This window comes from Drosophila kikkawai, chromosome 2L, assembly GCF_030179895.1.
Source record: "Drosophila kikkawai strain 14028-0561.14 chromosome 2L, DkikHiC1v2, whole genome shotgun sequence".
NCBI classification, from domain to species: domain Eukaryota; kingdom Metazoa; phylum Arthropoda; class Insecta; order Diptera; family Drosophilidae; genus Drosophila; species Drosophila kikkawai.
In genome coordinates, this window is record NC_091728.1 from 5,668,052 (window position 1) to 5,684,253 (window position 16,202).

The 16,202-nt window shown below is 38.8% G+C and overlaps 1 non-coding gene across 1 annotated transcript; it reads left to right on the top strand.

The window, feature by feature from the left end:
• Nucleotides 1-6,320: 6,320 nt before the first annotated feature.
• On the top strand, nucleotides 6,321-6,393 carry TRNAR-UCU (transfer RNA arginine (anticodon UCU)). Its single transcript has one exon. It is a non-coding gene; the product is annotated as a tRNA-Arg (tRNA).
• Nucleotides 6,394-16,202: the final 9,809 nt, after the last annotated feature.

Here is a 16,202-nt window from a genome sequence, read left to right on the forward strand (position 1 = left end):
TTCCTTTTTTCCTGGTGGGGGGGGGGGTTGGGGTATGACTACTGTACTTATGAGTGTACGTGTGTGTGTGTATCTGTATGCGGTGGGTGTCTTTGTCTGTGGGTAGTCCCTTGAAGTGTTTGCACGGAGAAAAATAAATATAAAACTGGGTAGTTTTTCTTAGTAATCAAGGAAAATATTTATAATTATTACTGATACTAAAATATAAATGTTATAAATTGCAGAAAACTGTATTGTAATATTGTATTATTGGGCTCCATATTTATTTTAATTTCTACAAGTTACTTAATTATTTTCTTTCTAACTGATTACAGAAAAATCTACAGTTTATTTATGTTATTATTTATATAAATAGGTTACTATACAGAAAACTGAACTACACCAGAAATATAAATTCTTATTAGTTACTCCCCAAAAAATATTGATAGAAATTATAACAAAATTTGTAATCCCATTTAGGAACATTTTTCTCCCTGTACTTGCTGGCTTTCTTTTCTAGTCCTTTCGCATGCGAAGCGTGATTTATTTTTCCTAATTGGCTTTCGATGCGTATGCTGGCATTTTGTCACATACTCCCCTAGTATTCATACACACTCCACGTACACCCCCTTTTTTTTCGTACTCCTCCCTGCTGTCATAATTTCTTTTTGTCGCCTGCATTTTGACAGCTTCGAATTCGAATGATTTGATGTCTGTTGGGGGCGTTGCCTTCTGCTTCTGCTTCAGCTTCAACTTCTGCTTTGCGGTGGGTGTCACCGGAAATTGCGGCTTAGTCGAGGGAAATTAAATATCATAAGGGGGGGTGGCGGAATTATTTTTCGCCAGCATTGGCAAAACACATTTATTAGCGAAATTGACTGTGAAGAAGCATTCATTGCGGATTTTGGGTTTTTGTTTGCGACCATGTTAAGTGGATTGGAATCGATGGGTTTCGTGGGGGTTTCATCTGGGGTAAATCTATTAATGATAAATCTTTTGATAAGTGGAATTTTTAGAAAACTGTAGTCCTTATTTTGAAAACATTTAAGAAGATAATGGTTTGGAAACAATAATCACAAAATAATTCCTAGGACATCTGCACATGATGTCTATATTATTTTTATGCCTATATGTTTATAGAAAGATACTGGAGTAAAATAAAGGTCGAAGGTATACATAGGGCTCTCTAAGAAATAAAAAAACATGCATGTATCAAATATATTTTTTATATATTCTTTAAAATTCCCTTTACAAACACAAAACTCTCCATAAAATAAAACCCATTTACCACTTTCTTCTCAGGCTGCATATTTCAAGGGTTCCCAGCTCACACATTTCTTGCTATTCGCATTCTTTCCTCAGGATATATTCCAGTATAGCCGAGAGTGTTTTGTACCCTTTCATGATTTCACCAAAATATTTAAGGCAAATATTTTATAAGCTATGCATACATTTAAGCACAATTAAGCAACTAAGCAGGCCAAATTACAGGTATAATCCTGGCCAGGAACCCATCTCTACCGCGAGACTGCGTTCCTTCCGATCCTACACAAAGGCCTCACCCACACTCAGAGATTAGGGAATATGGACTCGGGTCTAGGTAGGCCAAAGGCATTGTCGGTCCTTTTCAAAGCTGGGAAATACAGAGGTACCCTGTTCCCTCTCCAGAGAACAATTGTAGCACAAGTGCAGCGAGGAGAGATTCGGGAAATGTATTGACAGTATTTTGACATGTTTCCACTATATCTATGTATATAGATTTTGATGGGTTATTAGCCAGCGGCAAACATAAATCCTTTTCTGCTACTGCCACTGCTTTTGTGAGGGCAGGGATCTATCTCTTTTCGTATCTAAACCCAAATTAGCACAAATTACTGCTCAAATCCTTTGAGCGTTTCCACTCCTGGCTAAATCATTTCATTGTTTTGATTTTTCAGCTGGCCGCTAGAGAAATCCTTATTCAATGTTGATCAATGATCTCTGATAAGCATAATTTCCAAATTGTGGTTAATTTCTGCGGCTGACCTGAAACGAAACATTAAATAATCACCGAGGCTCGGGCAGCTGCGGTTTGCTATTTGATGAAAATTCGGCGATTATGCCAAATTATGCAAAATTTGTGTATGCAAAAATAATCTAGAAGACCACCATGAGGGAGGGATGATGGAAAATATAAAATATAAAATAAAATATATAAAATATAATAACTACTGGTTTTATCATAGAAATTACAGAAAGGCGGGTGCAAGTGGAAGTTTAAACAGTTGTTATTACAAAATAAATACAGGTGGAAGCTAAATAAATACTTTGTGGATACTTAAATTTAATACCCACTCATCCCCATTTTATCCTTAATCATTCTCCACATCCTGGAAGACAGAAACAAGCTCATCTCACAGGAAAGCCAATAATAAGTGCTCAAGTGAAATCGCCCTCAAATAGTCCCAAGGACATCGGAAGCCTCGGACATGACCGGAAATAAGTAAAAGCCAATAAATCAACCCAAGAGGAAGTCGAGCAAACAGCCAATGAAGAGGGAAAAGCGCACGGGCTAATGGGAAATTCGAGACGAGGAAAAAACAAAAAAAAAAACAATGACGTTGTTGCCTCACCCACAGAAGCACCAGCGAGGACAATCTGTTTTCCGAGCCACCGGAAGATGAGCTAATACGAGGACGCGTGCCACCGCCGGCGTTCAATTTGTTGCAATTATAATTGTATTTCCCAGGGTCACGTGTCACGTCCAGTTTGGGACGAAAGATGTCACAATGTTGCCATAATACGCTTAACCGCAGGTTAGCCGGGGAGACTACTATATGGTCTATATAGTGAGGTGTGGCCAAACGAGCATGTTAATAATTTCCCGCCCAAAAACGTTGACACGCGTTTAACTTTTGTATTTATGTTCGCTTTCAACCCTTGAACCTGCGACCTGCCGCCGTATAAAATAAGGGGGGAAGTGTCACAAATAGTTGTCGTTGTTGCTTTTTTATGACAGGAAGCGAAGCGGCGGCACACGGCAGTTTTTCCAGTGAAACATTTTTCATATCCTTATGCTAATCAGCCGGAAAGTGTTTTATTTGCTATTATGATTTGTCCTCGCTCGTGGGAGAAATATTTCCACTCCTGCGACATGATAGTTAAATATTGTATTAGGGCTCTTTGCCGTTCTTAGGGAGAAAAGGGCAAGCGGCGTTAAAAAAGGGGATAAATGTGTAACAAGGTAATTAGCTTAGGAAAAAAAAGGGGAAGTGGCAACTAAATTGTTATGACAGATTGTGAGTGAAAGCGGATTAGAGGTTGTTTCTTCTTAAGTGCTGCGGGGATTATAAAATGGTAATGATATGAAAGGAAGCTACCTTCGGGAACACACGCTAAACACTTTATTTAAAAAATGCTTTAAAAAAGATCTCCCCTATAGTCACATAACTAAAGGATATTTCAAGAGGTTTTCTTTGTGTTACACCCAAAAAGAACTCAATTTAATTAAAGGTCCTGCCAAGGGTGTTCAATCTCTGTACTCATAAGAAGTTCATTAAATACAGAGAAAGAGAGGCAGCTGCACCTAATAATAATTCCTTGCCATCACAAACCACACCTCCCTCAATCTGGGCGGCTGCTGAATCACAAAGGATACCGAGGATCGGATGACGCAGAGGCTCGAGCAGCGAATTGCAGCAGGCGCTACGCCCCCTAGAAGACGCCCGGTTTTTTCCTAAGGATACGCAAGGCACGCGCTCAAGGACATGCGGGTAGTATTTGCACATGTCCTGCGACATAAGCGAAGCATGTTAATTGCTACATATGCGACACACACAGCAGCAAACACGCCTCCAAAAAGTGAACTAGAATCGCTGAGATGTTGTCGGAGATGTGGAATAAGGAGACCGAGGTCCTGGGGCAAGGAACAAGGCAACCCTCGAAGACGGCGGCGCTGATCCTTCCGGTGGCTCGCAGGACGACAGGAAGCAATGTGCGCAATCGAACAATTGTTCCAGCCACCAAGATCGAGATTCCATTCACTCCCTATTTACCTCGGGCGGCAGCTGCCGGCGGAGAATCTTGCTCCTTGAAGTGGGCAGAAAAGGATAATCGAGCGACTTGTTTGCCAGTGCTTTGATTGTCATTATTACACGCTGAGAAATTATTTAATGCTTTTTAATAACAAAAAAAGAGAAAGATGATATTATTAAATATATATATAATATTAAAATGATATTAAATATTTATAATTGCCACAAAAGTATTAAATAATACATTTGTAAATGAATTTCTCTTAGTGTAAGATTCTCTCTAGCCTTGATTATCCGTCCCAAAAACCGGTTGCTCCTGCCGGGCGTTGTTCGTTTTTTTTTTTTTCTTGTTCTGGCCTGACATTTGATTTCGCTTTCGGCGGAAGTGCTTTTTCTTTCTACGGTTGTTGACACGCGATCCTGCGTGGATCCAGCGATATACCGATCCTGCGTCGGTGTGCCGATCATCCTGTTTGAGTCCTGTTTTTCGTCCTGGCGCGTGTGCCGCGTTTCCGGTTAATTATATTCCGCAACCGAAAGCGAAAACGTACGAAATCAAATGCATATGTTTTCTGGCTCTTCGTATGCTCCCTCTCCTTACGATTTGAATTCCTTTTATTCCGGCGGCTGTCAGTCGAAGTCTCTCAGGTCCTGCCATTGTCCTTTCAGGAACAACTGCTCATTAATTGCTGGTTATGTGCGCTTTTCTGCCATCAACGCTGACGATAATCACGACCAGATTTGACGCTGACGACGATTTTGGCATTATAATTTGGCTCGTGCCAGCTTGCTTGTAATGCGAGTAGGCGACAGGATGTCGGTTCATAAGAGGAGTTTGCCTAGGAAGGAACGGGATCTACATAGGTGCCTTCAGTGGAGGAATTTTATGGAATACTTTAAAGTTGAAACAGTTTTAAAGTTTCTTTATATTTTTGTTTACTTATTTTAGAACTTAAAATTTTTAAAAGTATTTTGATTATGATGACTTGGAATTTTAAGAATATAAATTGTATATAAAATAAGTTCTTATCCTTTCCTTTCAATTAAGAGATTAACTAAGTAATAAAACTAGCTTAAATAAAATTATATATTTATATTATATTAATACTATTATATTATATTAATACTACTTTAACTCTCTTTTTTTTCGCTATTTCTTAAAATCTCTAAAACTCCCCTCAAACGTTTCACCAAGAAAAAATGCACACACATTCCGTAGTCCGATTATTTCAGGCTAATTGACCGGGCAGTCACTTCAGTGCTCAATGGGCTAACCGTTTCGACTCCACCTCTGGCCAGGACGAAGCCATGGCAACATGAGCAATAAAATTTAATATCCGCTTCGAGTGCAACCAGCAGCGGCGACCAGAAATACTTTGCATAATTCGCCTCCCCCGCAGGACACTGTACGTACGTACGTATGTCGCTGTAATAGTCCTTTTCAGAGCGAAATAAAACCGTCGGAAGGCGTAGATAAATCACGTAGAAGGACAATGCCGAGCAAGTGAGAAAACGCCCCCACAACCAAGGGGACACTTTCAATGGACGAAAACGAAAGGGCAGAGATAAAAAATCACCAGGACTGCAAATGGGTAAATTTTCACCATTTCCACGATAACTCTATTTAGGGCTGCCAAGGGCCAAGAGGGGGTGTCCTGTCTGCCCTATTCTAGCCAGTTCTGTTCTGGTTCAATTTGATTAATTCGTTAACAAACTGAAAGTAGCAACAGCGGCTACAACGAGCTAGTTGAGTAATTGTCGGGAGTCACGAGAGGAAATCCTCCATCCACCGAAAGACTCTGCTAAAAAAAAAAAAACCCTACAGCTACCCCTATTCACAAAATCCAACCTCCACCCCTTTATTAGCTAAAAGCGCATGAAGATCGCAGCGGGTTGATAAGAAAGCGAAAAACTCTGAAGCGGGGCGAAAACGAAACCAAATTGAGCACTTGAATGCCCCCAACTAGGATTCAGAAGGATACTTCGTCTGTGTGGCAGGGATGGGTTAAGTAACTCCTTGAAAGGTTAATCTCCATCGAACGATCTATCGATTAACCCAAAAAAAAAAAGCAAAACAGGCGACACAGTTAATACATTTTGTATTACAAACCAAAAAGATACTTTTTTATACAATCTGAGAGCTCTTTAAAAAATCGAAACAAATGCATGAGAAATATTTAAATAGCCGCTGTCGGTCTCTCAATCAAAATACAGCCAGGCAAACAACAAAGAGATTTCACAATTTTGTGAAATATTTCATTGTCGATTTTCGAATTCGCAACACAAGCAGCACAAGTTCGTGGGTATAAAGCCAATTCAAGTTTATGAGACTCTTTAGCGCAGTGGATAGCGCGTTGGACTTCTAATCCAAAGGTGGCGGGTTCGATTCCCGCAAGGGTCTGCATTTATAAGCCTTATTTTTAGTTCGACTCTAAGTAATATAGGTAAATGTCATGCATTAAGTACAAGTGTGTTTATTTGACCTATATTTGACTTTAAAATGTTTAAATTTAAATACTTGATAAATCTAAAACTGAATCTGGGGTGACATATCCTTTAAAATATAACCTGTATAATACATATCCTTTAAAATACAACCTGTAACTAAGAAACAATAATATATATATGTATATCACCTTAATCTAATTTTGCATGCGTTTTTATTTATTTATTGTAGTATTTAGTTACATTATATTAATTTTTTAATATTTATTTTGCATGCGTTTTTATTTATTTATCGTAGTTATTAGTTAGTTACATAATATTATACTTTTTTATATTTATTTTGCATGCGTTTTTACTTTTACTTTACTTATATATATATATAAATAAATTATATTTTTTTCTTAGTAAATTTTATTTGTGTACTCTCGTAACGTTTCCTCGTTCTTTTCTTCCTTCATTAACCGCGTCTATCTAGTTCGCGATTCGTGCCGTACGTCACGCGGCTGCGCCCCTCGGTCGGTTGGGCGGGAGGTGGAAGCGGGACCCCGCGCGAAAAAAAAAAAAAAGAAAAACAAAAATATATGAACATTTTTCAGTCTTTGAATATTTTCATAAACGAAAAATAATATTTAAATTTAATCCGGCACTAACTCTTGATTAGTCATAAAATAAAACCTTATCATAATCAAAAAAACAACAATTTTAACAGGTCTATTAATTCCTAGAAATTCCACAATCAGTGACGTATATATTTTAATTTACATTTTAATATATTCCTTATCAAAACAACGATTGAATTGGGCTAAACCAATATTAATTTCTACAACTAACCTTTTCTTACACATAAGTTAAACAAGTTATGCATACTCCCAACTCTTAAGACTAACATCTAAAATAAAAAATAAGCTAATCCATAAATAATTTCTGCATCTGGTCCATTGCCACCCACTTTCAACCTCATTAATCAAAACAAATATTTCTCTTTGTGGCAGCTCTGAAATTTGTTTTGGAAAAATGTTATTTTCAATTAAAAGCAAACTGACAAACGGCAAATAAATTGACGCTCCTTCCCCTCTCTTCAAAAACTATTTGCGCTGGACAAACACGAAAATAAGTATCTGGAAGATACATTCAGTAAGCCAGAGAAAGGGAAGCAGAAATCTCGGATGCCGCAAGCCGAAAGGCAAATAAGGCGGAAATTTCTGAATCGCTCGTTCTGTTCGAGCGTAAATTGCAACAGCTGTCAAGTATCTGGGAGATACATCGCGGCAAACTAGCTGATAAACAGCCTATTAAAAGTGTTTACATGACCAGGGCAAATATTGACGCAATGATGCAGCTACCCCTCGGCAGCCCATAATTCCCGCGCCATGGAATCCATGGAACCCGTAGAATCCACGGACTGCTCATGGCGGGGTTGATTTATCCGCGGAGCAGATTCCTTGTTGTTGTTGTTGTTGTTGTTGTTTTTGTCGCTTGTCAAATGATCAGCGCACACGCAAATTATCCAGACACACAGATACAGATACACACACTGTCACACTCGTGCAATTCCGCCATTTTGTTTCCACGGCTTCGCCTTCAAATGTGCAATCATCGCTGCTTTCAGCCGGTCGGCCCCAACCTAGACCCCCGGCCTCAGAGACTCAAGCGATGTTCTTCTTGGGTTTTAAAAATAAATTCCCCATTTACGGGCCACGTAATTTGCCGACAAGTCTACGGAACCGCCCTCGGAATGCTTATTGTGCACTATAATTTACTTTTCATCGACCTGTGTCTGGGCATTTGAACGCGAGGCCTCGCATGTTGGTAATCTTTATTTAAATGATTTTCATGGGCAGGACTTGGCAGGAGCCAAGTGGAAATTTCTAGGGTTAAGAAAAGAAAACTAGTTGTTGGAATCTTTGTATTATATATAGAATTTAGATAAATACCTTTGATCTTATATTTTCCAAAATAATATTTAAATTTGTTTAAGGTCTTAAATTAAAGTTCTTATTATAATATGCACTGTTATATTTATATTATTGGATGTTTATGTATTTTTTTCAAGAAAACTGTATAAATTTTTTATTGGTTGGGTTTTTTACCATTATTTAAATACTTAAAAATCTCAAATTCAAATAAATTCATCCTCTCATTCTCTATATTTATAGCACAAACTCAAAGCTGAATAATTTTCCCATCCTTTATCCTTCAAACTGAATACTTGCCGACTTATCCAATTGCGAAACAAGTTCATTTCGAATTCGACGACCTGAAATCCCGCTGTTTGCGATGTTCACATGTGTTGCCCCCTAGAAAGATCCTTGAGCTACGCTTTTTTGTAACCCTTCCACCGATGGTTCCTTCTACCTTACTATAAATACAAAATAATGTCGCCCACTGTGCACAGTTGAGCAAGTTTCTAGTCCTCGTCCGGAAACTAACAATTTTCGCCACATGAAAAAAGGCTGAAGCCAAATGAGAAAAGAAGGAATATAAAAAAAATACCCTTAACGAGCTTTGAAATTATTTTTAGAGCAGTTGCCGCAAAAAGTGGCAAATAATGCAAATATCTAAGCATGCAAGTGGCTCGGGGAACGCCTCGAAAGAACTTGCCTCGAATGAAATATCAAGCATGCGCCATGTGGGACGCTTAAATAAAGAAAAAAAAAAACCAAAAGGACAAAGAACGAAGGCAAAATGAAGGCAGCTGCAAAAGGAGCGCAGACAAAAGCGCACAAGGATAATGATGGTGATGATGACGATGATGGAGTAACAGCAATTAGGCATAATAAACACAAAGTTACTGTGTGTGTGTACGAGGAGGGGAGTGATGATGATTTTTCAGGGCACAATTTCCCTGCGAGCTGCAGGGGCAAGTTAAAACTACATAAACGCAGACTTAATTGCGGGGTTTTTCAACCGAACGAACCCCGATCCCGGAGGAGGGACTCCTCATGTGTTGCGAGTTTCGTGTTGCGACTTCCCTTTTTGTACACTTTTTATTATTTCTCTTTTTTTTTGCGCACTTGAATCAAGTCCTTTATAGGGGTTAGTCCTGTGCCAGAATCAAAGCGAACCAACAAAAAAATACAAATCTCAAAAAATGGCTACACATGGCGATCCTTAATAGAGCAACCCCTTGCCGAGCACCCAAATCGAATCGCACCGAGTCGAAGCCAGCCGAAAATAGAGCAACTATGTATGGTATATCCCAGCTGCAAAATGGTCGACATCTATTTTCCATGGAGGAGGAAAAATCCAAAGAATTTGTATCTAATAAACTGGCATATGCAAGCCACTGGCTTATTTGGCCGAGCTATTTGATTGAGTTCAACCAGCCGGCGATATGAGGGTGCCCTAGAGCAATTCTCTGCCTCGATTACGATTTCGGTGGTGGTTCGGAGTACCAAGTTCTGCCACTGTTGCACACATACAAGTCGATTATGATGATTCCTTAAACGTTTATTATTACGATTCATTTTTTATCCGGCTGCTGTTCAAGTGTTGTTACCGCGGGGAGTGTGGGGAATTTTATTAAAAAATATTGATATCATATGAAGTCAGCGACATGAAAAAGATACATCTGATAAGCTGGCCTAATTGAAAGGGTCGTTAGAACATGGCTACTTTATGGAAGGAAATTATCTAATCTGTAGGGAAAGATAGTATTTGAAATAGCCATTGGTAATGAGAAATAAGTGTGTTTAACATTATCAGGATAAAAAAGTGTTTTATTTTTTCGTATATGATATAATATAATTCATATTTTCCATGCTCCTAAAAATATATTTATATCCGAAATCATTTTATTTTGAACACAATGTATTTTTTTCTAGATTCCTATAACTGCCAAATCCCTCAATCCCCAGGCAACTTTAAAAAACGCCCGTTTAAAATACAAAGTGCCCGGCAATAAAAAAAGCGAACTAATAATAAACAGCAGCGGAGAGCACTTGAAGTGACAACAAAAGCCAAATATTTACATTAACCAATGTACGCTAACCAGTAGCGCAAAGTGGAGGACTCCGCGAAGGACTCTCCACCGCAGGACAACCAGCGAGTTCGATTCCTCAAAGAGGGGGGAACCAGAAGGGACCGCGAAATCTTTGGCTGAATAAAAATATATATATATATATATATACATATATTTATATATTCGCAGCTCGAGCACTTGAGTGGGATGCAGGATTGAAAGTCTGGATTCCGGATACAGGATGCGGACCAAGCGAGGGCAGGCCGCAAGGGCTCTGTGCAAATAAACAATTAAAATGTCACAACGATTGCCGGCGTACCCGTGTCAGGAAATCAAAAAACCAAGGCAAATAAAAAGCGGAGCGAAACCACAAAAATGGAAAGTAGAAATCGGAAAACGCTTTGTGCCATCCCCCTTTTATTTTCTTACTCCGATTTTAAAGGACTACTGCACATTGTGTTTTATTCAAAAGCGCATTTCGCAGGAGCTCAAAGGTGAGGGAACGAGGAGCAACCACGTGGCGTTTCCAGGCCGCAGCTCCTTGCTCACTCAGCCGAAGATTGACAGCGAGGGCGGGAGTCCTGCGAATACTGCGAGTCCCGCCAAGGCGTTGGGCCCAAGCCAGCAGCAGCACAAATCCCAATTAAAATAAAGAAAGCCAGCGCCAGTCAGCCGAAAGTTAAACAGGCCAAAACAGCATGTTAAGTCGCTTCAGGTTTTACACGGCGAAAAAAATATGAAAAGTTCTGAATATATATATATTAATAATATAATAATAAGGATTTCCATTCATGACTCATCTTAAAAAGAACTAAAAAAAACTATGCTCGATAAACTTTAAAATAAAATTTAATAAAGTTAAGAGCTAATATCCCAAAAAAGTGTAATAAATTTCTTGCTAATTGAATCAAGGAAACCCAAAGGCAGAGATTATACTTTATTTCTGAATTTCCTACAAGTGTAGAACTCTCCACCTCCAATTCCTGGCCACATCCTTTCTTCACGCTGGGCGTCTGTGACATTAACAATTGATAGACGACAGTCGACAGGCGACGACGACAACAACTGAACATTTTGAACATTTGACAGATTGTCGCGCTCAGTTGGCAGCTTCTAAGGACACTTTCCATTTCATTTCACACACACACGCCCGTTGCTTGGGGGCAACTCACCCGCCTCGAGTGGCCCTGTTTTTTCCTTAGTTTCCCCAGAGCAGTTTCCCTGAGCTTTTCGCCACTGTGGGCCGAAAGTGAAAAGTGGCAAGTGGCAAAGCGGAAAACCAGTCGAGTGGCCGGCTTAGCGGCTAGTTGGCATTTAACAGGCGACGCCTTAAATATTTTAGTTATTCTGTATCCCGAGTGGCGAGCTCAGGGACAAAGGTCTTTTGGTCTTGCAAATATACATAGTTTGTTTAAACAGAAGGAAAATTGGAGTAAGACCTATATGAAACCAGTGTAACAATGCATTAGTTGTTTAAATATCATTATCATTATCATTAAAGGTTTTAAAATCAAGCTGAAAAACGGGTTTCTTTTCAAAGACCTTAAAGATACAAAGAAAGATCCTTCTTTGGTTTGATTAGAGTTTTAATATATTTCGCTTTACAATGAAGTCTATAGAAACAAAGCACGTTTTAATAAAGCTTATTTAGATATTGGTAAAAGTTTTAAGTTAATAAGAAAACTCTGGACCTTGCAAATAAATTTAAACAAGTTTTAACCAAAGAAGCCATTTAGCTTTGATATTTTAACCTTCAAAATCATTCTTAAAATATAGTTTAATTTTTAATAAATTTTCCATAATTTTCTTTAACTTTATTTACTCGAAAAGTAATAACCTAATACAAATTTAAACCAATCACCTGCAGGCTTAAATTTGTATCCATTTAAGATTCTGCTCCACAAATTGCTAATTTATTCCCACCTTAGACAAATATCTATTAAGAAGGATAGATGAAAATCAAACATACAGAGAAACTTACAAACGAGAGGTGGAAAATCTTTGGCCAGAGTTTTCCGCACGATTTATTTGCCAGGATCTGCTGCCGAATGTTTGCGCACAGCAATTAATATCCCTTTTTGATGTCTTGAGCTTGAGTTAATATTGAGGTAATTCTTGTTTTTCAACTTCAAAGCCAAGTCTTTTCACTTTTTTGGCCACTTCTTCTTCTTCACTAATCGGCTGCAGGTCAAATAACTGTTTGTTTTAGGTATTAATTCCAACACACACACGCACACTCACAAGGCCACACACACGCTACTGAAAGGAAACCTCCTTGGCAGGACGAAGAACGCCGAGTTTTTTGCGACCGCGCTTTCAAGACGTCAATTTCGGAATGTAAATATTTGATTTATGCGCCAAAGTAAATTAAGGCAAAAACAAAAAGCAACAACAACACCGTTGCGATGATGTCCTGGGCCACATATAAATATGGCGACGGCGAAACGTAACGGTAAATCCCATCGATGGAAGAGAGCTCCTGCTCCTGCTCCCCGGCCGAGCTGTTCCCGTCTCCCTTGCACACCCACACGACGGCTACACAATGTGCCGACGGCAAAGTCAAAAGGCAGCAACAACTTAATGGTATCCGAGCGCCCCGACACGCTCTCTCGCTCTCGCTCAACTGACGCTGACAGCGGCTAGGTTTGGCAGCATGAGAGAGTGAGAGCGAGTGGTTGGCAAACGTCATTATCATGTCATTGTGTCTCTCGCTCGCACATACTTTGGGGGTGAGCGAAAGTGCGAGAGTGTGTGTGCGTGCCATTAACGCCATCATGCTCATCATCTCGCTCTCTGCCCGATCCTGCAGCTGCTGCTGACTGTCCTTTTACTAAGCGTCCCTACATAACCTCCTCCCGTTGTCGCAGTCATTCTCCGCCTCCCCTTTGCATCCCCCTACCCCACACCCCTGTTGTGTGAGTACATATTTGCACTGCAATTTGGCATCGTCGCTGGCTGCTCTTGTGATTCGCCTCTTTTTGCGCTCCCATTTACACAGGTGAGCACAGTGGTCGCTCGGAAGAGGTCTTTGCTTTTTGGGGGAACTTTTTAATATATTAATTAAAACTATATAAATTATATATTTTATTTAAATTCGAAAGTCCATAATGTCCATTTTCTGTCTAACTAAATCTATTGGTAATACAATTATTACAATAAAAATTAAAAATTGAACTCATATGACGATTAGAAACTTATTTAAATGGCATGTCCCTATGGTAAACGCACCAAAGTAGGCTACATTTTTTTGTAATAGTGATCAAACTATGTTTGACATAACAGGTAATACTTTATGTAAATCTTATGTATATTAATTAGTATTAATAACAAAACGTAGTTTATAAATATTGAATGGAAATAACCAAAACTCTATAAAAATTCTTAAAAATTGGTCCTTAAAACCCTATATACATATGTACACACATATCTAACCAACAAAGCACCTACTGTATATTCCTTTTAACAGTAGTTTTTTCTTTCCTTTTTTTTTTTTTGGGTGCCCCCCTCTCGCGCTCTTTCCCGCTGTGCCATTATCGAAATCGTAGGGCAAAGGCAAATACCGAAAACAGAAAACGTAAAACACAGCAGAAATGCCCACTATGGAATCACATTTTTGTGCAGTTTTCACAAACGGGGCATGTGAAATATGCTCCGCATCAGAATCCGAATTTTCACCCGATGCCATGACAACCGAAAGTACAAATACACACACATGTGATGCCATTGTTTAGCTGTAATAGAGATGGATACAGGGTGCGGGAAAAGGGAGAGAGCAAAGGACCTTCCCTCGGACGAGAGGAGAAAAGAGGCGGTGGCAATGGCAAAAAGGTGAAACGATTGAGCACCCTGGGAGATTTTTTAATCAAATAATTACAGTAATTAGATGCAAGGCAAATGTCAAAAGCCTGAACAAAATTCCCATGCGTAGAGCGAAGCGGCAAAAAAACGCATTGAGAATTCACAATTGGCAAGAGATCTCGTATTCCTCCACTTTGGAAACCGATCTCAACAGGACTCATGGAACTTAATGTATTTATGTTCATTTTTGTAAATACATTTTTATAGGATGGAATTGTTTAAGGGATACACATTGAACTTGATAGGAAAAACTATAGGCTATAAACATGTATATGCCACACACAAATGAAAAACAAAAAATAATAAAGTCTTTACTTAAATATAAAAATATATTAAATTACATTTTCTAAATTTCCATTAAAATGAACATTTTTCCATTAAAATGAACTTCATTACTAAATCTTCTTAAAATTGCCAAGAAATAATAACAACAATTACCAAAATTCCTCAGGCACAATTATTTCATTTAATAACGACAACTTTTCTAGGAGACGTTTCCACAAAGCTCTCAAGAAATCAACTTTTTGCATTTTCCACACCTCAAGTGTCTGCAACAATAAAACGAAAGGGAGAAGAGGAATGCAGGGGGAAGAGATCCTGGAGGCGAAGCAGTGGAGAGATATGGCATTCATTACAGCAATTGAAACGGACAAAAGCCAAAATTCAAGGCAGGAAAAAAGCGACGACGACGACAGCCCAAGTTGGAAAAGGGATAATAAAATGTTTGCATATAAAATATTAAATAAAAGACGCAGTGAAGGAGCGGCGTAGGACGAAAGTGTAGGGAGTGGAAAAATGGCCGCCTTCTCTACATAGAACGCAACGAAATGAGCGAGCACACTTAAAGAAATGGAAAGTAGAATCTTCTATGAAATGAAGATGAAGTATTAAATATTATAATATTATATTACTGTTTATTTTTAAAACTAAAGATATACATAAATTATATTTTAATGATGGAACAATTTCTTGTTTTAAAAACATTGAAGCACCTTGTTAAAAATAAACCGACTCAGATTGTAACGTCTTTTAAAAGATAGACAAACTTATTCATCAATATACTATAGTAAAGTCTAAATATAGTTAAAGATACCTTTTCACAAAATAGTTTTAAGTACCTAGATTTATTATACATCCAATGTTTGCATTATTTTACCTTAGATTTTCTATAAACTCTTTCCAAAACAGTTTATATGGGTTTTGGAAGCTAAATTCTAAATTCTTGGATTACTGTTTCTTTGCCAGTGCATCGTTCGTAGCGACAAAATGACAGAGCCAGGTGAGTTTGAGACCAAAAAGATATCCAGGTGAGTTCCCGGGCAAAAGGCTCAGCGGCTAGGTAAATAAAACCGTAGTCCCTTTCTATGTACAGCCAGTTGTGGGGGTGCGTGAGGCTGTATATGTATGTATATGTGTATGTGCGGGTGTAACTTAATGATCATCAGGAAAACACCGTTAAGGGGCGTATCAAATGGCAGGGAGCAGCGCAGTCAACGCACCAAAATGGCAGCGCATGCGTCACACTGCTCTAGCACCCGTTCTTGTGTATAGCCAATCGGTGGGTGTGTCCTCACACATACACGCGCACACTTGATTAGCCTCGACATTTTGTTACTGTTGCTCTCTCGGCAACGCCGCCCTCTCTTTTGCTCTCACTCACTCTCTCGATTTTGCTGGCTGGAAATTCAACAGGCACCACACACGGAAGCTACTGCCATCGCACTTACACCCACGCACTTGCCATTTGATGCATTGGCATTTTTCCTTAACTTTTTTTTCATTTTTTGGGGCACTCGAAACTTGAACTTTGCCGGCTTTTACTTTCGTTACAAAAAAATATATACATATGTACACCTACATATACTTTAAGAAATTAGCTAAACAAATGTGAGCTCAATAAAAATTTTACTTTGTCGCTTATTTGGAAATTAATCAGCACAGCCGCT